Source organism: Rhodnius prolixus, unplaced genomic scaffold, assembly GCF_049639745.1.
Source record: "Rhodnius prolixus isolate KJV_2025 unplaced genomic scaffold, Rpr scaffold_4, whole genome shotgun sequence".
Classification (NCBI taxonomy): Eukaryota; Metazoa; Arthropoda; class Insecta; order Hemiptera; family Reduviidae; genus Rhodnius; species Rhodnius prolixus.
The window spans coordinates 7,663,685-7,688,233 of NW_027411614.1; the positions used below are offsets into that span (position 1 = coordinate 7,663,685).

At 32.4% G+C, this 24,549-nt stretch overlaps 1 protein-coding gene and 1 long non-coding RNA gene across 8 annotated transcripts in view; one reads left to right on the forward strand and one right to left on the reverse strand.

The window, feature by feature from the left end:
• The window catches only part of LOC141455796 (uncharacterized), a 109,309-nt gene that overhangs the window by 40,938 nt on the left and 43,822 nt on the right, over positions 1-24,549 (forward strand). The window lies entirely within an intron of this gene.
• Positions 11,588-24,549, reverse strand: part of LOC141455819 (uncharacterized) — a 35,390-nt gene continuing 22,428 nt past the window's right edge. Inside the window, exon 3 of one of the 2 annotated variants that reach the window (XR_012459461.1) lies at positions 11,588-11,730. This is a non-coding gene — a long non-coding RNA (uncharacterized lncRNA). Of the gene's footprint in view, positions 11,731-24,314; positions 24,468-24,549 lie in introns of those variants that run through there. The other variant, XR_012459462.1, reaches the window with a different exon arrangement.

The following is a 24,549-nucleotide window of genomic DNA, read 5'->3' on the forward strand; positions in this document are numbered from 1 at the left end:
AAAACAGGTTCACACAAAGGAAAATTGATTTGAACATTGTTGTTTACTAAAATCGTTATAATAAATATAGTTCTAATTTGCTAAAAACCAAGTGGTTTTCTCTGGGTAGTAAGTTGAGTTAAGCACTATCTACCTCTATAGTGCTCTGTTAATACTAGTTAAAGTTACGCGGACTATCATATTATCAAATAATATTTAGCGCATCGTTGGAATCTCAAATTGAAGGAAAATCTATGAACAGAAAGTGTGATATTCTACAGGTTAGAATGTAGTTCCAAGCTTTTAAAAAATGTTTATTCTGTTCTGTTTATTTTGAAAATAATCCATTCCAAGATTTTACCTGAAAAAACGGTTCTAGGTGAGGAAAATTGGGAAGGATTAGATATAACTCAGAAATTGATGCCATATTTCTTTAGTTGGTGAAGAAGCTGACAGTATTCGTAACCAAACAGATTTAATTTCTACCTGAATGTTGCTAAATTATTTACCAAGTTATAAGATGGTAATTATTGCTTAAAGACAAATTCTTTTGAGTAGGATCTTTTTTTAGAGGTTGCATTATTCTACAAAAGATAAAATAGCCTAGAAAAAATTAAGTTAAACGATTAAAGAAAAGTTAGAGATGTATTTTTGATAAGAAAACAGCTTTATTTCAATAACCCAAGAAATAAAAGAAATTTAATGGAAAAAATATTTATTGTGGGAGCTCTTACGCGAAAACGCTTTGATGAACTTGATATGCCAAGAAGAAGCTAAAAGTTATTGGTGGAAGTCGTACAGTTGAGTCTAAATTTGGGCTGATGAATTATTATTATTCTACCAGCTATACTCGGTGAATAAATAGAGATAGATAGAGGCCATACTCTCCACACTATCTCTGTCTTTCTTGTCAGCTAGACGACCGCCAAAATGCTTACATAACTTTCTTGGAGTCCGCCTTCAGCACTACTCAATTCTCTGTCTTCCTTAAAGTACCCAACCTTAACTGTTAAAATTTGCTATCACTTTCTTAGTTTTCAATTTATTTATTCATTCCTTTATTTTAGGAGTACTGAATAATTGATTATCTTATTTGCTTGCCAAAATCGATATGAATGTAGTTCTAATTTGCTAAAGTTCAGTAATAAATATTACAATTAAACAAAATCAATATGTGTATGTAAACGTATAAAACTGAAACAATGAAGGAGTTAATTCAGAATATGATTATTAATGGGCAAAACATAAACATACTGCAAAAACTGCATGTATGCACTTAAAACTCCGTGAATAGATCTCTCGGCCCTCTGACGTCTCAGTCTTCTGATGGGATTTCCAGATTTAGAGTGACCAGAATGTTCTTGGATTAAAAGATTATAATTGAATGAGAAGGTATTACGTATTTTTGTTGTTGTTGTTGTTGTTGCATCTCCTGATGAATAGGAAATTTTGGTTTTTATAGGAACGGATAGGTCTTTCTGGAAAGTTTCATTGGAAACGTAAAAAAAAAAAAGATGTTGATTCTGCGAAGTACTTTGAATTGGAGTGTTGGTAATGGGTGCTAGTGGTAAGCGCTTGGGAGAACCCCAAACTTCTATTTCGTAAGTCCATGATGGTTTAAGTGTAGTAGTACTGTTAAGAACTCTGTTGTCTAGAGTGAACTGGGAACGGTCTGACGAGTATTAGTGAGATATCGTCGTTCTATATACCGTCAATTACAGTTAAGTGTACAAAATTCTTAGTTTTCTGATCAAATAGAGTACTTAATCGTTAGAAGAAATGTATTTAGAGGTACTAAAGAAAAAATGGCACCCTGTTGGATGAAATGATTCCTTTTTATGAGTATTAGTTCCAAAAAATTATAAATTTTTTAAACCATACGTCAAGGATTCAATTTTTGGATCTTCGGAGGATAGCGCAGGTTAGTGGTCTTTCTTTTCTAAGTTCCTACGTCATTAAATCCTTGAAACCATGGCCTGTTATATCTCATCCAAGGTTATCTTCCAATTACACTTAAAGCGCATTTAGCTGCAACAACTGTACGAAGTAAAGTACTTTTCAGCAAAACGATATTTGTTTCTCCCATAATTTTGAGCAGCAACTTATTTAAAATCTGAATAATAATATTTTACAAGGTTATAAAGACTTATCCAAGGTGAAAAGATCTCGGCCGTGAATATGGTGCTATTTCAGTGAAACATTGTGGTATACGTATTGTTATAACGTATGTCAATGGTCAGCTTGTGATTTGTCGAATAGTCTTTCTTTTTTCTTATCCATCTATTTTAAATATCGTTAAAAATTTGGTTAAATATCGTTAGGAAATGTATAAACTGACATATCGTTTAGCATAAACTAACTTCGGCTTTAGACGATTACATTGCCCATGTAAATTCATCTAAAATTGTGGTTAAAGTTTATTTGGGTTAGGTGATTACTTCTATTGATTCCTTTAAAAAGAATTCTATTGGTTAAGGAAACAATTTTAGCCTTATTTAAGTACCAAATTGAAAGTGGGATATTTTGTGACTAAAAATTCATACGGCAATGCGTATAACTCGAAAATTTGACCCAAATACAACACCTCATCTTTTTGAACAAAACTTCCTCTTAAAAAAAAAAAAAACTATTTTCAGACAGACACAAAAAAGCACGTGTAATAGAACTGTTGATGTAATACAGCTGTAATTAAATACTTATAGTTAATACATTTAGCATTGGTTACTTTATTTATTATTATTGACCATTTAACAATGAATGTCATTACTTTTATTTTATTAATAGCAATAAAGCACCTCGTTTTAATTTATACTTTAAATCATGTCGTCTCTCTCGACAGTACATCAATATACTCGTATCTCTCTCTCTATCGCCACTAAATCATAAAAAATTATAATATTCCATTATCTGTAATGACTTTGGTTATTTAATCGATTAGTGATCATTGTGGTCGATAGAAGATGTTCTTGCTTATTCTTCATCCTGGTTACAGGAATGGTGTATTTTATTTTTTATTATTATTATTACATTTGCTTCATTTCAAAATTTGCCTGTAATTTATTTTTAAAATATGAAGATGATCAAGAGACCATTGGCGTTTCAGAGTATTGGGTAAGGTTAGTCTGGAAAGCTATTGTAACATACAAGGGGGATTGGAATTGTGAAATCTGTGATAGTGGAATTTTATAGGTCAAACACGAAAGGATCATTTCATTATTTAGGTTTTAATGGAGATATAATAATAAGGAGCATTGGTGGATTTTTCTAAGTATTTTGGACTGTAAGGGGTGTGCATTTGGTAAAGATATTGGAATACTTAGCGGAACTCCACGACAATAGTCCCTAAGTACCTAGGTTATCTAGGTTGTAGCAAAGTTTTGGGACAAGTTTGTTTTGTAACATAAGATGAGATCGTTTATTATAGTCTTGAGTAATCTTGATAACCATATGGACAACGTCGGGTCTAATGTGAAGCACCCAAAAATTTAATTGTCAAAAAAAGCAAAAAAAAAATAATAGACATATTGGCTGGAACATTCTCGTTAAATTTCCAAATATCCCAAAAGATATAAACAGTTTCAAATTTAGAAACAGTTTTATGCATCGCCATGCTTTTAACTAACCCAAATTTCCATCGATATTATTAACGATAACGTAACATGATTTCATCATACTCATTAATATTAATTTGTAATTTTTGTTCGCTAAAAAAAGAAGATATTTGCGATCGTATTACGCATTCAACATATACACGTAACTCTTACTCACTAGAGCAGTGGTTCTTAACCGGTGTTCCGCGTATATAATCCAAGTGTTCCGCGAAATCTCAATTTTAAATGTATTGTAATTTAGAAACTTAGGAAAGATACGAAAACAAAAAATTGTTCCTTTTTTTTTTAATTTGAATTTAATTTTATGTTCTTGCTAAATACGGAATTTCAAATTATTTAATGTTAGTGTTCCGCGAGAAAAATATATACATATAATTGTGTTCCGCGTCTTTGAAAAGGTTATGAACCACTGATATAAAGGGTTGAAAATTTTTTGGGTCATGAAATACTGTAAAATTATGGCCGTTCTATATCTCCCAGTGTGAACCACGTATTCGTATGAAATTTTGTTCTCTTGTACACTTTGTTTTTCTCAATTATAAGCTATAGTTATTTTGTGCACAGATCTATAAATGTAGAAGATATAAAGGGTTGAAAATTTTTTGGGTCATGAAATTCTGTAAAATTATGGCCGTTCTATATCTCCCACTTTGAACCACGTATACGTATGAAATTTTGTTCTCTTGTACACTTTGTTTTTCTCAATTATAAGCTATAGTTATTTTGTGCACAGATCTATAAATGTAGAAGATATAAAGGGTTGAAAATTTTTTGGGTCATGAAATTCTGTAAAATTATGGCCGTTCTATATCTCCCACTTTGAACCACGTATACGTATGAAATTTTGTTCTCTTGTACACTTTGTTTTTCTCAATTATAAGCTATAGTTATTTTGTGCACAGATCTATAAATGTAGAAGATATAAAGGGTTGAAAATTTTTTGGGTCATGAAATTCTGTAAAATTATGGCCGTTCTATATCTCCCAGTGTGAACCACGTATTCGTATGAAATTTTGTTCTCTTGTACACTTTGTTTTTCTCAATTATAAGCTATAGTTATTTTGTGCACAGATCTATAAATGTAGAAGATATAAAGGGTTGAAAATTTTTTGGGTCATGAAATTCTGTAAAATTATGGCCGTTCTATATCTCCCACTTTGAACCACGTATACGTATGAAATTTTGTTCTCTTGTACACTTTGTTTTTCTCAATTATAAGCTATAGTTATTTTGTGCACAGATCTATAAATGTAGAAGATATAAAGGGTTGAAAATTTTTTGGGTCATGAAATTCTGTAAAATTATGGCCGTTCTATATCTCCCACTTTGAACCACGTATACGTATGAAATTTTGTTCTCTTGTACACTTTGTTTTTCTCAATTATAAGCTATAGTTATTTTGTGCACAGATCTATAAATGTAGAAGATATAAAGGGTTGAAAATTTTTTGGGTCATGAAATTCTGTAAAATTATGGCCGTTCTATATCTCCCAGTGTGAACCACGTATTCGTATGAAATTTTGTTCTCTTGTACACTTTGTTTTTCTCAATTATAAGCTATAGTTATTTTGTGCACAGATGTATAAATGTAGAAGATATAAAGGGTTGAAAATTTTTTGGGTCATGAAATTCTGTAAAATTATGGCCGTTCTATATCTCCCACTTTGAACCACGTATACGTATGAAATTTTGTTCTCTTGTACACTTTGTTTTTCTCAATTATAAACTATAGTTATTTTGTACACAGATCTATAAATGTAGAAGATATAAAGGGTTGAAAATTTTTTGGGTCATGAAATTCTGTAAAATTATGGCCGTTCTATATCTCCCAGTCTGAACCTCGTATTCGTATGAAATTTTGTTCTCTTGTACACTTTGTTTTTCTCAATTATAAGCTATAGTTATTTTGTGCATAGATCTATAAATGTAGAAGATATATAGGGTTGAAAATTTTTTGGGTCATGAAATTCTGTAAAATTATGGCCGTTCTATATCTCCCACTTTGAACCACGTATACGTATGAAATTTTGTTCTCTTGTACACTTTGTTTTTCTCAATTATAAGCTATAGTTATTTTGTGCACAGATCTATAAATGTAGAAGATATAAAGGGTTGAAAATTTTTTGGGTCATGAAATACTGTAAAATTATGGCCGTTCTATATCTCCCAGTGTGAACCACGTATTCGTATGAAATTTTGTTCTCTTGTACACTTTGTTTTTCTCAATTATAAGCTATAGTTATTTTGTGCACAGATCTATAAATGTAGAAGATATAAAGGGTTGAAAATTTTTTGGGTCATGAAATTCTGTAAAATTATGGCCGTTCTATATCTCCCACTTTGAACCACGTATACGTATGAAATTTTGTTCTCTTGTACACTTTGTTTTTCTCAATTATAAGCTATAGTTATTTTGTGCACAGATCTATAAATGTAGAAGATATAAAGGGTTGAAAATTTTTTGGGTCATGAAATTCTGTAAAATTATGGCCGTTCTATATCTCCCACTTTGAACCACGTATACGTATGAAATTTTGTTCTCTTGTACACTTTGTTTTTCTCAATTATAAGCTATAGTTATTTTGTGCACAGATCTATAAATGTAGAAGATATAAAGGGTTGAAAATTTTTTGGGTCATGAAATTCTGTAAAATTATGGCCGTTCTATATCTCCCAGTGTGAACCACGTATTCGTATGAAATTTTGTTCTCTTGTACACTTTGTTTTTCTCAATTATAAGCTATAGTTATTTTGTGCACAGATGTATAAATGTAGAAGATATAAAGGGTTGAAAATTTTTTGGGTCATGAAATTCTGTAAAATTATGGCCGTTCTATATCTCCCACTTTGAACCACGTATACGTATGAAATTTTGTTCTCTTGTACACTTTGTTTTTCTCAATTATAAACTATAGTTATTTTGTACACAGATCTATAAATGTAGACGATATAAAGGGTTGAAAATTTTTTGGGTCATGAAATTCTGTAAAATTATGGCCGTTCTATATCTCCCAGTCTGAACCTCGTATTCGTATGAAATTTTGTTCTCTTGTACACTTTGTTTTTCTCAATTATAAGCTATAGTTATTTTGTGCATAGATCTATAAATGTAGAAGATATATAGGGTTGAAAATTTTTTGGGTCATGAAATTCTGTAAAATTATGGCCGTTCTATATCTCCCAGTGTGAACCACGTATTCGTATGAAATTTTGTTCTCTTGTACACTTTGTTTTTCTCAATTATAAGCTATAGTTATTTTGTGCACAGATCTATAAATGTAGAAGATATAAAGGGTTGAAAATTTTTTGGGTCATGAAATTTTGTAAAATTATGGCCGTTCTATATCTCCCAGTCTGAACCACGTATACGTATGAAATTTTGTTCTCTTGTACACTTTGTTTTTCTCAATTATAAGCTATAGTTATTTTGTGCACAGATCTATAAATGTAGAAGATATAAAGGGTTGAAAATTTTTTGGGTCATGAAATTCTGTAAAATTATGGCCGTTCTATATCTCCCAGTGTGAACCACGTATTCGTATAAAATTTTGTTCTCTTGTACACTTTGTTTTTCTCAATTATAAGCTATAGTTATTTTGTGCACAGATCTATAAATGTAGAAGATATAAAGGGTTGAAAATTTTTTGGGTCATGAAATTCTGTAAAATTATGGCCGTTCTATATCTCCCAGTGTGGACCACGTATTCGTATAAAATTTTGTTCTCTTGTACACTTTGTTTTTCTCAATTATAAGCTATAGTTATTTTGTGCACAGATCTATAAATGTAGAAGATATAAAGGGTTGAAAATTTTTTGGGTCATGAAATTCTGTAAAATTATGGCCGTTCTATATCTCCCACTTTGAACCACGTATACGTATGAAATTTTGTTCTCTTGTACACTTTGTTTTTCTCAATTATAAACTATAGTTATTTTGTGCACAGATCTATAAATGTAGAAGATATAAAGGGTTGAAAATTTTTTGGGTCATGAAATTCTGTAAAATTATGGCCGTTCTATATCTCCCAGTGTGAACCACGTATTCGTATGAAATTTTGTTCTCTTGTACACTTTGTTTTTCTCAATTATAAGCTATAGTTATTTTGTGCACAGATCTATAAATGTAGAAGATATAAAGGGTTGAAAATTTTTTGGGTCATGAAATTCTGTAAAATTATGGCCGTTCTATATCTCCCAGTGTGAACCACGTATTCGTATGAAATTTTGTTCTCTTGTACACTTTGTTTTTCTCAATTATAAGCTATAGTTATTTTGTGCACAGATCTATAAATGTAGAAGATATAAAGGGTTGAAAATTTTTTGGGTCATGAAATTCTGTAAAATTATGGCCGTTCTATATCTCCCAGTGTGAACCACGTATTCGTATGAAATTTTGTTCTCTTGTACACTTTGTTTTTCTCAATTATAAGCTATAGTTATTTTGTGCACAGATGTAAAAATGTAGAAGATATAAAGGGTTGAAAATTTTTTGGGTCATGAAATTCTGTAAAATTATGGCCGTTCTATATCTCCCACTTTGAACCACGTATACGTATGAAATTTTGTACTCTTGTACACTTTGTTTTTCTCAATTATAAACTATAGTTATTTTGTACACAGATCTATAAATGTAGAAGATATAAAGGGTTGAAAATTTTTTGGGTCATGAAATTCTGTAAAATTATGGCCGTTCTATATCTCCCACCTTGAACCACGTATACGTATGAAATTTTGTTCTCTTGTACACTTTGTTTTTCTCAATTATAAACTATAGTTATTTTGTGCACAGATCTATAAATGTGGAAGATATAAAGGGTTGAAAATTTTTTGTGTCATGAAATTCTGTAAAATTATGGCCGTTCTATATCTCCCACTTTGAACCACGTATACGTATGAAATTTTGTTCTCTTGTACACTTTGTTTTTCTCAATTATAAACTATAGTTATTTTGTGCACAGATCTATAAATGTGGAAGATATAAAGGGTTGACAATTTTTTGGGTCATGAAATTCTGTAAAATTATGGCCGTTCTATATCTCCCACTGTGGACCACGTATTCGTATGAAATTTTGTTCTCTTGTACACTTTGTTTTTCTCAATTATAAGCTATAGTTATTTTGTGCACAGATCTATAAATGTGGAAGATATAAAGGGTTGAAAATTTTTTGGGTCATGAAATTCTGTAAAATTATGGCGGTTCTATATCTCCCACTGTGGACCACGTATTCGTATGAAATTTTGTTCTCTTGTACACTTTGTTTTTCTCAATTATAAGCTATAGTTATTTTGTGCACAGATCTATAATTTTAGAAGATATAAAGCAGTGGTTCTTAACCGGTGTTCCGTAAAAATGGTCCAAGTGTTCCGCGAAATTTCAATTTTAAATGTAATTTAGAAACTTAGGAAAGATACAAAAACAAAAAATTGTTCCTTTTTTTTTTAATTTGAATTTAATTTTAAGTTCTTGCTAAATACCGAATTTCAAATTATTTAATGTTAGTGTTCCGCGAGAAAAATATATACATATAATTGTGTTCCGCGTCTATGAAAAGGTTAAGAACCACTGCCCTAGGGGGTAATAATGCTACTTGACTCCTTCTAAATGTTTGATTCTCTTCATTTCCTGTTGCCTATAATTAGCCTACAAAAGAAATAATTATTTCTCCCACCCAGGAAGCACTGTTCGAGATTTTACAGTGAGTCGATTGAGAAGTAAAGTTCTATTTTAAATTTAATTTAGAATTTGGCCTAAAATTTAATCGGCAAATTTCAGCATCACCAATTTTAAACTTTATTAGTTCTCTTTTACTTGTACTGCAATAAATGAAGAGAAATACAAAAATGTAAAAGCAAGTAAATTGTTAAGATTTGAAAGGTTGCACAGCCTGGTGCATTAAAATCAATTTACGACAAAATTGACAAATGCAATTAAAGAAAAAAAAAGGAAAGTATGATGACCTGATTGCACTATCAATCTATCAGTGTAACATAAAGTTCGTCATCTTCATCTAAGAAAGTTGTCTGACATTATCAAAAAAGAAGAAGAAGCTTTTAATTTATTTGTTAGACAATTTAACGTTAACCACACTTACTCTTCCACAAATATAGAATGTGTTGTATTAGTGTACGTATATAGCTAAGATCTGTTTCTTAATGTAGTTGTGTGTTGTTGGTTGGTTTGGTTGATGAAGACGTCCTTGAGTTCTGTTCAGATTGTGGGAAAAGCGGAGAACCAGTAAGTAAGTGAAAAGCAAAATGTCAGTTGGCGAGAGTGCTCAACACACCAGTCATCGGGATGTCCTCGTCGGTGCCCTTGTTTTGCTCTTTAAACTACAGCTGGCCGGGCCTGGCTCGGCCTACAATCTGTATCTTGTTTGTTGTAACAGCCAGCGCTGGCTGTTACAAATATATATGGTGTATTTAGTATTTACAATTCTGCATTGCGCCAACATTGTATAGTATAATGTTTGGGGAAGGCTTGGGAGGTTTTATTATTTTTTTTTAATTTTAAAAAATATCGGTCAGTGAATTTTATATTCGCTTAATGCGCTTTTTGTAAATTTTTTTTTTTATACTTGCACATTTTTCATTTTGTTTGTTTTTTTTTTTTTTTACCGAAATACTCGTTTTTTTTAAAGAACTCTAAGTTCTCGAAAAGAATTTTTAAAAATCAGTTCAACTCAAAATAGATTTGAGTTAGGTGCCACCAGGAAATCTGACGCTAAGATTTCGGATTGATCCGGAAGTATCAGATTACTAAATAAATTTTTGTTTTTTGTTTTCTTGGGAATGGGAAGATTTTTTTTTGAAACCACTCCCCATACGTTTTTTTACAAACTTATATTTTACTTGCATAGATGTAAATCTGAAACATTTGTCCAGTAAAATTCCATTTTAGGATTGTTTTGCGTTGATTGAACGATTCCACACTTTTATTGTAACATTATCGTTGCTACATTTTCTTTTTTGTAGGCGAGGCTTAACTTTCAATTTGCAATTAAGTGTTGTGTACAAGGGTTGGAGTTACATACTTTTAATTAACGATTTGAATATTGAATTGAGTTAATGAATTTCTGTGTTTCAAAAGAGTTTGGAATGATCCAGAAGTATGAATGTCCTGATTGATTGATGGTTTATTTATTAGAAAACCAATCCATTTGGAAAATCTGACCTCTGTAGTTTATCTACTCTGTATAGGCTTATCAGTTGTGAAATTTTCTGTGACAATTCTTTCGAAAATTTGTCATTTGTAGCCGTGAGAATTGTGCAGTACGGGTTTTTTTTCACAGAGAATTAGAATTTTTTAAAAAAAATCCACTTTTTTTTTTGCTATTGGAGAAGTTTTGCTTTAGTTCTTCTTGTAAACAGTAGGATATCTGGATTAACTATCATTATCTAATATTACAAAATACAATCACTAATACAAATAGCGTGGATTGAATTTCTTTTTTAAAAAAGAACAAGCAAATATGGTAAAAGAAAAAAGAAATACAAGAAAATCATGAGTGGAGAAGGCACCCACCCAGTGGTGCCACTCCAGTAACGTGCTTTGCTCTCACGATAAGAGAAGATCACGAGGCTATCTTCTCTTCAATCTCCTTAGAGGATTACCTGGTAATGTGGAGGAAGTTAGGTGTTCTATGAGAGGGTTAGGGATGAGCTGCTGTAGAGGAATGAAATTTGGGAAAACGAGTGTCAGCAAGATCTGTAATGAAAGGGATTTTCAGGTCATTTTGGATAGTGAGGTTAGATACATAGAACGGAGCGTTAAGAAGTTTTCCAAGTATTTTTGACTGTAATGCCTGGAGGCGTAGTGAGTTGGAACGCTTAGTCGATTCCCCATACTTCGATGCAGTATGACCAAATAGGTTCGCAGTAACAGTACGTAGATATAAGAGTCTTTTGTTACGTAGGTTAAGTTCTGGATTTCTTGAGAAAATCAAATAAAATTATGACAGATCTTGAACTTCAATACACTGTAAGATGAGCAGAATTTTTTATTTTATTTATTTTTTGATACAAATTGGTGATATGTTAGGTTTGTCCAATCCATGAACATCTAGGAAGTCCATTGTACCGTCTGTGGGGTGTCAAAGCCAGAATACAACTCACTCTTCTTACGCAGCGTTGGTTTTTAAATCTGAAATTTAATTTAATCCACTGACCAAAGGGGTGATAATAATTTCATTTCTCTATTTTATTGAAAATTTTTAGCCCCTTTTCTATTATTGTAAACCAAAAATATTGTAAAATAGAACAGCGAACCCATAATTGTAACATTTAGAATCTCTTTTGTGTTCTGGGGCCAACGATCACGCTCATTCTTAAAGCGGTTACTGAACAGTATCGACTAACATAGCAACAGATTTGTTCTTTAAAATATTTTGAATTTATTTGATGATTGGTACAACTGTATATCTTCTAAGACAAAATACCGTGACTTTTTTACGTGCTTATTAAAAGATTACTTAGCTAACCATAAAACTATTTTTGTACAAAACTCTATTAAACTGTGAAGATATTTGTGTTTTTAGTAAAAAGGAAAAGAAAAATGTTCAAAAAAAGATGCGCATGTCAAAGACAATAACGTTTCCATAATTTGAGCGCGATGATGAAGAATTATAAGGAGGTAGGGTAGCTCCTGTGGTGTATGTTTTCTCAAGGTAGACACGTCCTCCCAATATAATACAAGGAGATAGTCCTGTTCTACTAATTCTAATGCTATTAAACTGCATTATATGGTATTTCTCAGCACACCGACATAATGTTGCTGTTGCAACCTTCCTCTATTTATCACCTCCACTTCTCTACCTCTTCCCAAACCAGGTTTCTTTCTTATTTGTTCAGAATAAGATAAGAAAAGTGTCTTGAGATAACATTTTACTGGGCGTTAAGGGGATTCTTCATCGTTACAAAGTATTCGTCACTCTTTCTTCAGGTTTTTGATATCCAATCCAGAAAATATTAAATTTCTCAAAACTCGTACCTTTTTCTTATTTTTTAATGATTTAAAGCGCGTCAACATCTGAATTTTTCTTATTCTTAATATTTAACTAGAAAAATTGTGGCAAATCATGACATCATTATTTTTTATAGAAAAAAAATTATAGATTTTGATTTTTTGATTTTTTTTAAAATTTTTACATATTACTGTAAGACAAATTATTTCCTTTATGTGACATCATCACTCGAGACTCCAACAAGAATTTCAATTAGTGAGGAATGAGTTATAGTTAATCTTTTGAGAGCAAGTAAGATGAAAATGAAATGGAAGATATATAACATTCCTTAGCCAAAAATTGTTTTATATAATTAACGTTACATTTTTTAATAAATGCTGAATATTTTAGTATTTTTTGTTTACTTGCCGAGCAAATTAACATTAAATAAATCCAAAAGTGGAAATGTGGTTTTGTGAAACCTATTTGTGGAGCTTTACCGGTCCTAAGTTGATGTGCTTTAGTCGGTTTTAACCCGTCAAATATCTATTTGAAGCGTTACTAGAAAAAAACCTGTCATACGTACCTGATTATTATGGCCAACCATTATGATTTCCTATCAAGCTTACTTTATAAGTAAGTTTAAAATTTTGTTTTCATTTAAAAACTTAATGAATTATGGCTTTTCTTTTCATAAATCATGCAATAATTTGAGCCGTTTATTTTGAAAGTGGCCTAACTCCATTTATTTTCAAATCGAGATATTTAAGGGTTTGCGTTTCGATGAATTTAAAAATATACGTACAGGATACTAATGAGTCATACTGCTTAAGTGTATCTAAGGGTGTTAAATTTATAGTTCCTATTAAAATAGTGGCAATTATTAAGTGAATAATATGCGTTTTCTTATCAAGAATGGAGTTTGGCCACTTTCAAAATTAACATCCAGTTACATTATAAAATTTGAAGGTGCCCAAGTCCATTCAACATAATTTAAGATGCTTCAAATTGAAAAAAAACATATTTAATTTATTTTACATATCTTTAAAACTATTTCTTCTTCACTATCTGAACTAAATGGTCTTGTTCTGTTCTTCCCCATGGGGGAAATAATTTCTAGAATTTAATATTAAATTTTAAGTTTTATATTAATTAAGCGTACTGGTTATTCAACTAACGCAATTGTCCAAAAACAGATTAACTTGTTAAATACTAATTAATTAAAATTACTGCCTTCAGATATTATCAATAATATATTATTATCTTGATTTAAGTATAAATGGAGTTAGGCCACTTTCAAACTACAAGGTTCAATTATTGAACTAACTCTAAAAAGTTATGTGTCAAGAATTATCGTATTTGCTCGGAATATGAGCAACCTGAAATGCTTTACTGATAAATAACAGGAAGTTGTACATGTAACCATGGCAACCGGAAAAAATTGACAAATGGAGTTAGGCCACTTTCAAAATAAACGGGTCATTTATCGAGAGAAATTACGCACTTTGTGGCAGGAAAAAGCGTAGAGATTTTTTTTCTTTTTTTAGTCATTAATTGATGGCCAAATTTTTTCTGATTGGAAAAGTAAGAAGAAAGTGCGTTTAATAAAGTTTCTCAGCTCACTGTGATTATTATGATAAATTCGTTGCAAGCCTCGTCTCTCCGGATGATCACCGAAGATTGTCAAAGGATTAGCTTTCGTGATCTCAACACTCTAAAGCAGTGATTTTTTTTGTATCAGATTTTTGCAGAAGAATGTAGCCTTGGTTGTAGTTTTGCTATCGTTTATTCGTTGAGCACGTAATTCAAAATAGTTTGTGTAACTAAAGCTATTATTTTATCAGGGAAAATAGTTTTAAAAAGAAACATTCTAAAAAAACTAAATAAAAGAATTTAATAGAATAAATGAACTATTTATATATTTTGGATAATCTCAGCTTTAGAGGCTATTCCCATTATCTTCTTAATTTAAATTGAATCTGGAACCTTATGACGTTCTTATGGACACTTGCATTTTTCAGTTCTGCATCCCGGAGATTTCTTTCAGTTCATTGTTTTGTTTTTTTTACTTCATGGCTACCATGATCAAAGCATGAATCTAATACTGGGTAAATTATTTCAACGTCAGTTGGTAGAACAGTTGAGATAATGTATCAATCCTCCCCCTTCTAAAAAGAGTGAGTAGTGCAGTGGGATCTATCTTGTTGCAGTTTTTTTTATTTTTAATATTTTATCAGGATAGATATTTAGAGCTCCTATGGGATTCTGTTTTCTTTGTATATTCCCTCTTTGAGTAGATTTTATGTAATAAAAGAGAAATATATCATTCTCTGGACTGTGAGATCTTAATCACAAAAGTAAAATTCATCTTTTCATTAAAACAAAAAATTAAATTAGAAGATTCTGGAGATTTAGCTTCAGTCTAAAGTGCATTTGCTAAAATACCTTGCAATAATATGAGCAGAAATATTCATTACAACTTCTCTACTCAAATTACCATAACATTCATAATAATACTTAACGAAGTTCTTTATCAAATTTTAATCGTACTTAAAACTATTTTTACCTCGTACTTTATTTATACCTAGCTAATAATCTTCGAGTAAAAAAATAAGCAGTTTAGGTGAGCAGTAATGTCCACAATGTATTGCTGTAAAACGTAGCTGATTACCTCATCAAGGCTTCTCTCTTCTTACCACCGGTTACTACACCGGAAAATCTTGCATGACTGCTGCTAGTACCGCTTTTTCTATCCACTCTACCCTGTTATAGCATTACTCTTTAAATTGCAGGTGATAAAGTAACATCCATTCTATACTGTTCGCAGCTAAATATACAGATGTAGAGATTTATGAAGTACTTTTTATTGCCATTTTTACTTTGTCTTCCCTCTGCAAGAGGAATAATTGCTTACGTGTAATAATTTCGAATTTATATTTTGTCCGGAAATACATGTTTTCAGTTCTAGAAGAAGTGGCTTTTTTTTCCACAAAATTGATTCTATTAGACATTTAGCTTAGATATCTACAAGATTTCAATTAAAAACTCTTATCCTGAAGAACCATTTAACAGATAAATTTTACTGGTTTTAAGGTTTTCATGAAAATGGCTATTAGAGCCGACTAATCTAATCTTTGTATACGCGTTATAAGCATGAATTTTATTTTGTTTTTCACTTTTTGACTTCTAAAATAAAATATTTTGCAAAAATTGCCTGAAAATTTGCATCCGCTTCTAAATTAAAAAAAAAAAAAACACACAAAATCTAACACAGAAAATTTAATTTATGTGTTAGTAAAAGCGAAGAAGTTGAAGGCCTAGCAGGAGCAATAAAAGCTAAAACGTTCAATTAATTCATGACTCATTTTACAGTACAAATAAGGAACGAATCAGAGAGATGACAATATTGTTTAGTGAATGAATCACTTAGTTGTGACTGATATATATATTTTTTTTTTTATTCATCTTAGTATTTTTAAGATGTATGCACCGGATACTGTACTTTTAAGGAAGGGTCATGATGATTGCTCTGAATAGATAGCGAACCTGGATTTTTTGCTGGAATTATTATCAGTTAAGTTTCTTGAGGATTTAAACAGAAATATAGACGATTATTTCAGTAGCACCTAGAGGGGAGAGGGAGCAACGGAGGCGCAATCGAAAGTGCTTGCAACTACTCGTGGAAAGCGGTTATGATGTTGCATCTAGTATCGTAAGATTGGAAGATATCCCTAGAAATTTCTTAGTTCACTAAAGATAACATTAGTTAACTGTAAAGCACTCTGAAGTACATAGAATTGTTAAAGAAAGTTATGAAGCTGATTTTTTGGAGAAAGTAAGAAGACTAAGAAAGAATAGTTTGAAGAGCTGGTGAAAAAAAAAAAAAATAGATAAAACATTACGAAGAGTAAGTTGAATAGAGAGGACAAGTCAAAAGTATAAAAATAGTGGAATGACCCAACCGACTATGGGAAGCATAGAAGAAGAAGCTGATGGTTGGTGAATTCAACGAAAGTACGACAACAAAGGAGTTGGCAAGGCTGGAACTGAAGATGATGGAAAATGAAAAAGATGCAGTAACTTCTAAGTTTCTAAGTCAACCTCTAAAAGTGGAAGAAAGCTATTGGTATTAAAGGAATAGTTAGGGATTAATTTACAGAACTATTTTTTAAATGGAAAGAAGTATCATCAATTGAAGTACCTTAATACACGAAATATCTAACAATCCCATTAAATAGAAGTGTAACAAACCTAGGTTTCTCGCTTTCTGTTATGCAATTTCAAAACAATATACCTTGCACGATTTCTTGTTGGTTTCATTGAACCAAGACCTTCATAAAAGGGTTTCTCAAAAAAAAAAAGAAAAGACAACAGGCTATGCACCTGCGCATTACATCTATAATATTCATTACCAGTAACTTAAAAAATCCTCTGATAAAATTATATCATCGTTCTCCAAAAAATTTCTGTGAATCAAGTTTACCACAAATAAAAGTAAGGAAAAAGAGAAACTAGTGGATTTCTTTTGCGATCTTGTTAAATTTTCTTATAGAGAAATAAATACATGTTTAGATGATACTTGAAGGCAAAAACAAGGGTATCCCAGTGAGGGTTGTAAGTTTTACTTCTCCCATGTAATGTGAGGGATTCCAATTGTTCGGAGCAAAAACATGTAAGGATAGGTTGTCTAGCACTTAGTTTGAGGTTAACCCTAAAGTATTTTATTTGTTTCATTATTATTTTACTTTCCTTTAGTAATGATATATGATGTCATATATTCGATATTTATTTTTATCTATATAACCGAAATGTAAATAAATCTATTATATCTCTTGACAGAAAACAAGTTAGTTTTTTTTTTTAATTAAGAATGTGTGTAAATCAAAATTAAAAAACAAAATGTTGAACTAAAGATTAAGAATGAAATCAAGCTTTAATGTGGATACCGCCTTGGGATATTTCTTGGAGAGGTAATGGCTAAGTCCTCTCTCTCTTAAGTTGACATTTCAAAGTAAGGTACAATCTTAGTTTATCTACAGTATATTCGAAGGGGGGTTTAAATGTTCGGTTTAAATTTGGTTAAAATGTCATTTTTTTTACAACGCTCCAAGTTTTACAAACTGAAACCAACAGTTTAAAAAATTTTATAATGCGAACTTTTTAACAAATTTATATTTAGAACCTTCCAGAATTGAATTAAGTTTTGTGTGTGTGTGTGTGATCATATCAATATCAATGATCATTGGAATCTGCTACGAAGAGAAATTTTAAGGGCAGCTTCTTATACTCAACCAACTTGACAATCTAAAGCCCATTGAGCTTAATCTTCTCAGAGTTTGGTGTGATATTAATTAAAAAATATGTTCAATTTACTGGTCTTTTCTCAAGTAGCTTTTTTAATCACTTTTATATGAGGTCATCTTCAAGTTACCAATAGTTAAAACCATATTGAGCTGGTTACAACATGTACATCTGTGTAAACATAACTGCAGAATTCCTGGAGTTATAAACATTCTATTGCTGTTATCTCCACCACAAGTGCTAGACATTTACACGGAATTATTTCTTCTTCTTTTTTTCTATTATTTCACAATACTAGGAGTTTCCTATAATCTCAGCCAGAATCAGGTTTCCAGTGCGCTGCCTACTATGAGAAGCTTTTATTACTTTTTTTTCTTCTGATCATTTAGAAATACAAATTATATCCCTCATAGAATAAGAGGATAACGTGCAGATATTCTCAAAATATTATTAGTCTATTATATGGAACTTAGACAAATAGTAGTCTTAATCTCCCTTTTAACAATGGCCTAATTTGCACTAATAAGACAGGAGATACAGCAATTCGAAATATGAAGGAGATGTAGAACTCGCAAACTTAATCACCTTATATCTCCTACCTAAATACAGCTAGAAAGCTGGAATCTTGGGCAATTGAAGAGGTAGATGAGTACTATAATTGCCCATATTTTCGCAGAGATTACAGCAATAGGACAGGAGATACAGCAGTTTGAAATATGATGGAAAAGTAAAGCTCCCAAACTTTATCACCTTATATCTCCTTCGTAAATACAGCTAGAAAACGGAAATTGTGCTGAATTGAAGAAGTAGAAGTGTGGTACAATTGCCCATATTTTCGCAAAGATTACAGCAATAGGTCAAGAGATACAGCAGTTTGAAATATGATGGAAATGTAAAGTTCCCAAACTTTATCACCTTATATCTCCTTCGTAAATACAGCACGGGAATTTTGCCCAATTGAAGAAGTTAAAGTGCGGTACAATTGCCCATATTTTCGCAGAGATTACAGCAATAGGACAGGAGATACAGCAGTTTGAAATATGATGGAAAAGTAAAGCTCCCAAACTTTATCACCTTATATCTCCTTCGTAAATACAGCACGGGAATTTTGCCCAATTGAAGAAGTTAAAGTGCGGTACAATTGCCCATATTTTTGCAAAGATTACAGCAATAGGACAGGAGATACAGCAGTTTGAAATATGATGGAATTGTAAAGTTCCCAAACTTTATCACCTTATATCACCTTCGTAAATACAGCTAGAAAACGGAAATTGTGCTGAATTGAAGAAGTAAAAGTGTGGTACAATTGCCCATATTTTCGCAAAGATTACAGCAATAGGACAGGAGATACAGCAGTTTGAAATATGATGGAATTGTAAAGTTCCCAAACTTTATCACCTTATATCACCTTCGTAAATACAGCTAGAAAACGGAAATTGTGCTGAATTGAAGAAGTAAAAGTGTGGTACAATTGCCCATATTTTCGCAAAGATTACAGCAATAGGACAGGAGATACAGCAGTTTGAAATATGATGGAATTGTAAAGTTCCCAAACTTTATCACCTTATATCTCCTTCGTAAATACAGCTAGAAAACAGAAATTGTGCTGAATTGAAGAAGTAAAAGTGTGGTATAATTGCCCATATTTTCGCAGATATTACAGCTATAGGACAGGAGATACAGCAGTTTGAAATATGATGGAAAAGTAAAGCTCCCAAACTTTATCACCTTATATCTCCTTAATAAATTAGCTCGAAAACGGGAATTTTGCACAGTTTTGTAAAATTCTGATGAATCTCGTTAGCCATACAATTGTTCAATGCTGGCCACATGCATCCTACGGTCTACAAGTTGGCTACTCCTGTCCAAAACCTTTAACATATTGATTTAATAACTTAAAACATGATGTATGGGTAGTGATTATGTATTCTTCAAAGGATACCTTATAAGGTTTGCTGGTGACCTTCATTACATCACTATTATGCATAGATTGGAGTGTGGTGACGCCGACATAGATCCCAAACCAACAGCTAAATAAATGGTTACGCCCACTTTGGTTATCAAGGAGGCCAATTGTGTAGAAGTCATGTGTTGGTAGTTCTGCAGTGAAGAAGGAATTTCTTTCTCCATTTCTAAAATCTTGATTCTTATGCCTTCTTGTACTTAGTAGTTTATTAAGATGAGACATTTTTATTTAAATTTGCATTTTTTTTAACATATAGGTAATTGTTGTTTTTTGTAAAATTGGTTTACAATTGTTGACAGTACCCTTTGCTATTATTGAAGTTTAACGTTATCGTTCGTAGCATAGTTTAAAAAAATCTTTACCCAATATTTTGACCGTGATTTCCATTTTTAGGTGTTATCTGAGATTTTTATTTTGAAGCTTCTTCTTTGTTCAGATATCCTTGATTTATTAATTCTTTACTGCGTTTTTGCTCCCTTTGTTCAAACATGATAACAAAGTTTCCTCTTGAGGACAATTTATGCTGTTTTTAATTAGGTCGATTATGGGGTACCCTGGCGCCTGTACATTGAACTATATTCCAGAAAGGTACTAGATAACTTCTTTATCCAACACCAAACCATTAGTTTTGGAGCTTACCGGAAAGAGAGGATATTCTGCCTAAATTGGAACCTTAGGACCTGCAGCATACTTTGTTCTATTTCCGTTCTTTCTTTGCCAGCAGCAGAGGAAGTTGCTCTTACTTGTCTTATTTAAGAAATCGTGATTTTAATAGGTTTTAAGAGTTTATGTAAATCATCAACTTACAATGTTAGTTTGTCGGCCATGAGTTCGCGAAGCCCGTAACAAATATGGACGTGGACTACATTAAACGATTTATTTTATGATTATTTCTTACTCTTTTTTTTTAAGCTCAAATGTATATTATTTTAATTATTATATGTTTATAGAATTAACAAAAATATAAATGAGGAGGCTTAGATTTACTTTTTTTGAGGGCAATGCACTGAACTACCGGAGGTGAGCGCAAGCGATTACATTGCCGGGAAGTGAACGGTCTGCTGAGAGTTCTAAGAGAGGTGAGTGTGGACATGGCTGTCGGTCCGTCTATCTGACACTGTAGTGGTGGAGCTAGTAGAGAGTTCTGTGTGGAAATTGAGGCCGGACTATGGTTACGCCGTTCGTCGTCGCCGCGTTATATACTCAAGTGAGAGAAGATGTGGGACATGTGCCAAAGACTGGCCGCCGCAACCGCCTTCCTGTCTTTAGATACAGGCCAACATCATTTTTTAACAACTCCAATTGATGATAATTTCAGCCCCCCACCCAAAAAAAAAAAAAACAGCTGACATTGTTTAAACAATTGTACATTCAGTTGTGTCAATGTTATACATTCATAACCTTTCTATAGTTAACAAACAGGGAAGTGTTTCTGAGGTTAAATGTGAAACGGATATCCAATCATTAAATAATCTCAAGATTTGGAACAAAAAAGAAGAGATATCATGCACATTTTTGTTTCAAGACGGTCATGCAGTTTCATTTTTTTGCAGAGTGAAACATTACGAATTCAATCGAAACAAAATTATAATCTTAAGATTCAAGATTGGCGAGGAATTGGTCAAATAATAAACAAACTCGTCTTCTTGCCAACGTTTCGACAAATATATTTAGCCACGCCCTGAAGAGGACAATATATTTGTCGAAACGATGGCAAGAAGACGAGTTTGTTTTTTATTTGACCGATTCCTCGCCAATCTTGAATCTGAAGTTTAACAATTTACGGTCATGAAACCTATATATTCAAAATTATAATGCTAGCAGAAAAAAAGATAGCATTCAATTTTCCTTTAGTTGAATTTCATCTTTAATAATTTTTTTTTTTTTTTAACTGATCGACATCCTGGGTTGAAAGTTTGGATCAAAAAACCAAAAGCCATCTACTAAATATGCACGATACTTCATTTGAGTCTTAAGATTTTGTCATGCGCAATCTACATATATTAAGTGGATCATTTACAAACCATTATTATAGGTTTATTGATTTGTTGCCAGTAATTTTGGAGGAACCGATGATTTTAGGGCTTATAAACAAACACTAAGGAGATTCCACTTCTTCATCACATAACTTTTTGTATTTTACTTTTTCTTCTAAAAACGGCTCAAACGATTTACATCAGTTTGGTACACTGATTGATTATACGCATCTATAGCTTTTAGCTGACTAACTTCATTCCAGGAGACTTCATTTTAGGGGACTTCCGGAAAGTGGGGCTGCTTCATCTAGTGTATCATTTCAGTATCATACGGAATGACTTAGTGTTGACTTTAAAGGAGACATTTTAGTAATAGGCATGACTGGAAATGCGAATTTCTTGAAGGGATTTCTGTTTTAATTCTCGAAAGCCACATCAGCTGATGTGTTAAAGCTTGAAGATCTGAATTTGTGAGGGAATCTTGAGAACAGAAGAGGGCTAAAGACAGAGAGAATATCCAAGATTGAGATCCAGAGTGAAGATCGCAAAGAATTATTTATGAAGACTCTCTACCAAAAACTATATTTTCTGGTTAGAATTGCAAAGTAAAAGAACAATACATGCTTCTTAATTTCGGGCAATGTAAAATTATTTCTGTTTCTGATGGTCACTGTTGTCCAATCAAAAATTTTTTTTTTGAAAAATCAGCCTGCATGATAACCACAATTTTATTTTGAAAAGTAGATTGTAACTTTCGAGCGCAAATCTTGGGAAGTTTGGTGGATTTCGTTGTTTCTTTTCATGCTGTGAGACGCAAATTAATTTGTAACCGGTGGTGAAAAAAAATCGCAGTTATAAAAGAGATAAGACTTGCTAAATTAGAAGTGGTAGATTTCTTGAGTTGAATAGTAGGACAGAGAAAGCTAGAACCTCAGAGGAGAACGTGAAGGTTGGCCAGTTACGAATCTCTCCTTGGAGCGGTGGGCCGTGGTAACCATACTCTCCTTGTTCTTGTCCAAGGGGCGGTCTCCCTCCCTCCTTACCACTAACTCACTCACTCTCTCTCTCTTCTTGAGCACAGGGGCAGCTGAAGAGAGAAGGCAACCAACCAGCCGTACTGTGACGATTCTCTACACACAGATATTTGAAGGTTCAACAAACCCCTCTTTTTGGTGAACTATACCTGGTTACTGGGGCTGTCATCAAACTGTACAGCCAATACCCTAACTGAACTCTCTCTCATTTCCTTTGTATCTCTTCAGTTGTACGTATTCGTCGTCCCCCCTATCTGTACTTAGCTTGTCTTCTCTATTTTCTATTATAACTAGTTCTTCCTGGCTATTACAAATTTTTTTTATTTTGATTTTGTCGTTTTGCCATCTTTCATATCCTTGGGAATATGTTAGAAAATGCTTCTTCTTCACTCTGAGAGGTTGGATGATATGTGAGAAAATAGGTTTTTTACCTTTCTACGACGCAGGCGCCCTTCTTACAAATATTTCACTTACAGGGGTAAAAAGTTCTTTTTAGGAACAAAAAAATAAAAGATTGGTACTACTGAAGGACTGTAGTACTTCTACTAAGTTCGGTTTGGTGAGTTTCGATGTACGTAGACCTGGGTGCTTGCTCGTTTCCTGTAGCCTCCACCCCAATCTTGAGGGGGTCTGGGTATTCTATACTTTCCATTGGAATCTCTCTCTCTATAAGTCTCCATCTTATCTTTGCCTGCAGTATAGATCTCACCTGTCACATTCGGAAAAAATATCTACAAGTAAGAATCTTAGGTTTTTTTTAGTTTTTTTTTTTTTTTTTTTTTTTTTTCACTTTATTTGTATATTTACAACTGCAACGATTGTTGCATCAAGTAAATTTGATCTTACTGGTTCAGTTCTCTTGTAATGTTATGATTAGAGCAATCACCCCACTGGTGAAACTCTTTCACAATGATTTAATCACAACAGATCTCTAGGCCATTTTCGCTTCAAGCGATGAGGAAGATTGTCTGGAAGGTGAGGAGAGGAGAGTTGTTGGACAAGAGGATTAGGATGGAGAGCTAGGAGGCTGTGAAAGTTGCGGTAGCGAGACTTTATTAGATCGGTGACAAAAGGGATGTGTAGGTCAGTGTGTATGGTAAGGTTAGAAATGTAGTTAGGAGCATTCAGGATTTTCCTTAGGATTTTAGATTGTAATGTCTGTAGGCGTTTGGAGTTAGAGGGTTTGGTTGAGCCCCACACTTCTGCTCCGTATGTCCATATGGGTCTTAACAGAGTCTTGTAAATAGTCAGTTTGTGATTCACGTCGAGTTTGGATCTGCGGTCAAGTAGTCTACTAAGTAGCTTGTAGCGTCTGTTCACGTCTTGTCAGGTATTTTAAGTAAATTCGAAACTCAATTGAAATACGGATCAAAATGTGTAAAGGTTTTTTTCACAAAAACTTGATAAAAACTGATAGTCTTGCCACTTTTTTCCTCCTCAAATAAAATAAAGAAATAAACTAAGAAATCTTCTAAAATATTTTATTGTTTATATGTTCTAAAATCATGCCAGCCATCAGTGGATCCAGGATGTAGAACTTTAGGCGGAAAGTGTCCTGACGATGGTGTTACGATCAATATCATTTTCGATGTCCTTCCATATTAAAAATATATTGTTGGAAGTCCAAGAGGTATTGCGATTTCTAGGCACTTTAATCAATCCTATTAAAGAGAATACAAAAATAATTCTCAATATTTTTGAGGCGATTATATTGTGATAGGTTTGATCGATTGAGAGTTCGAT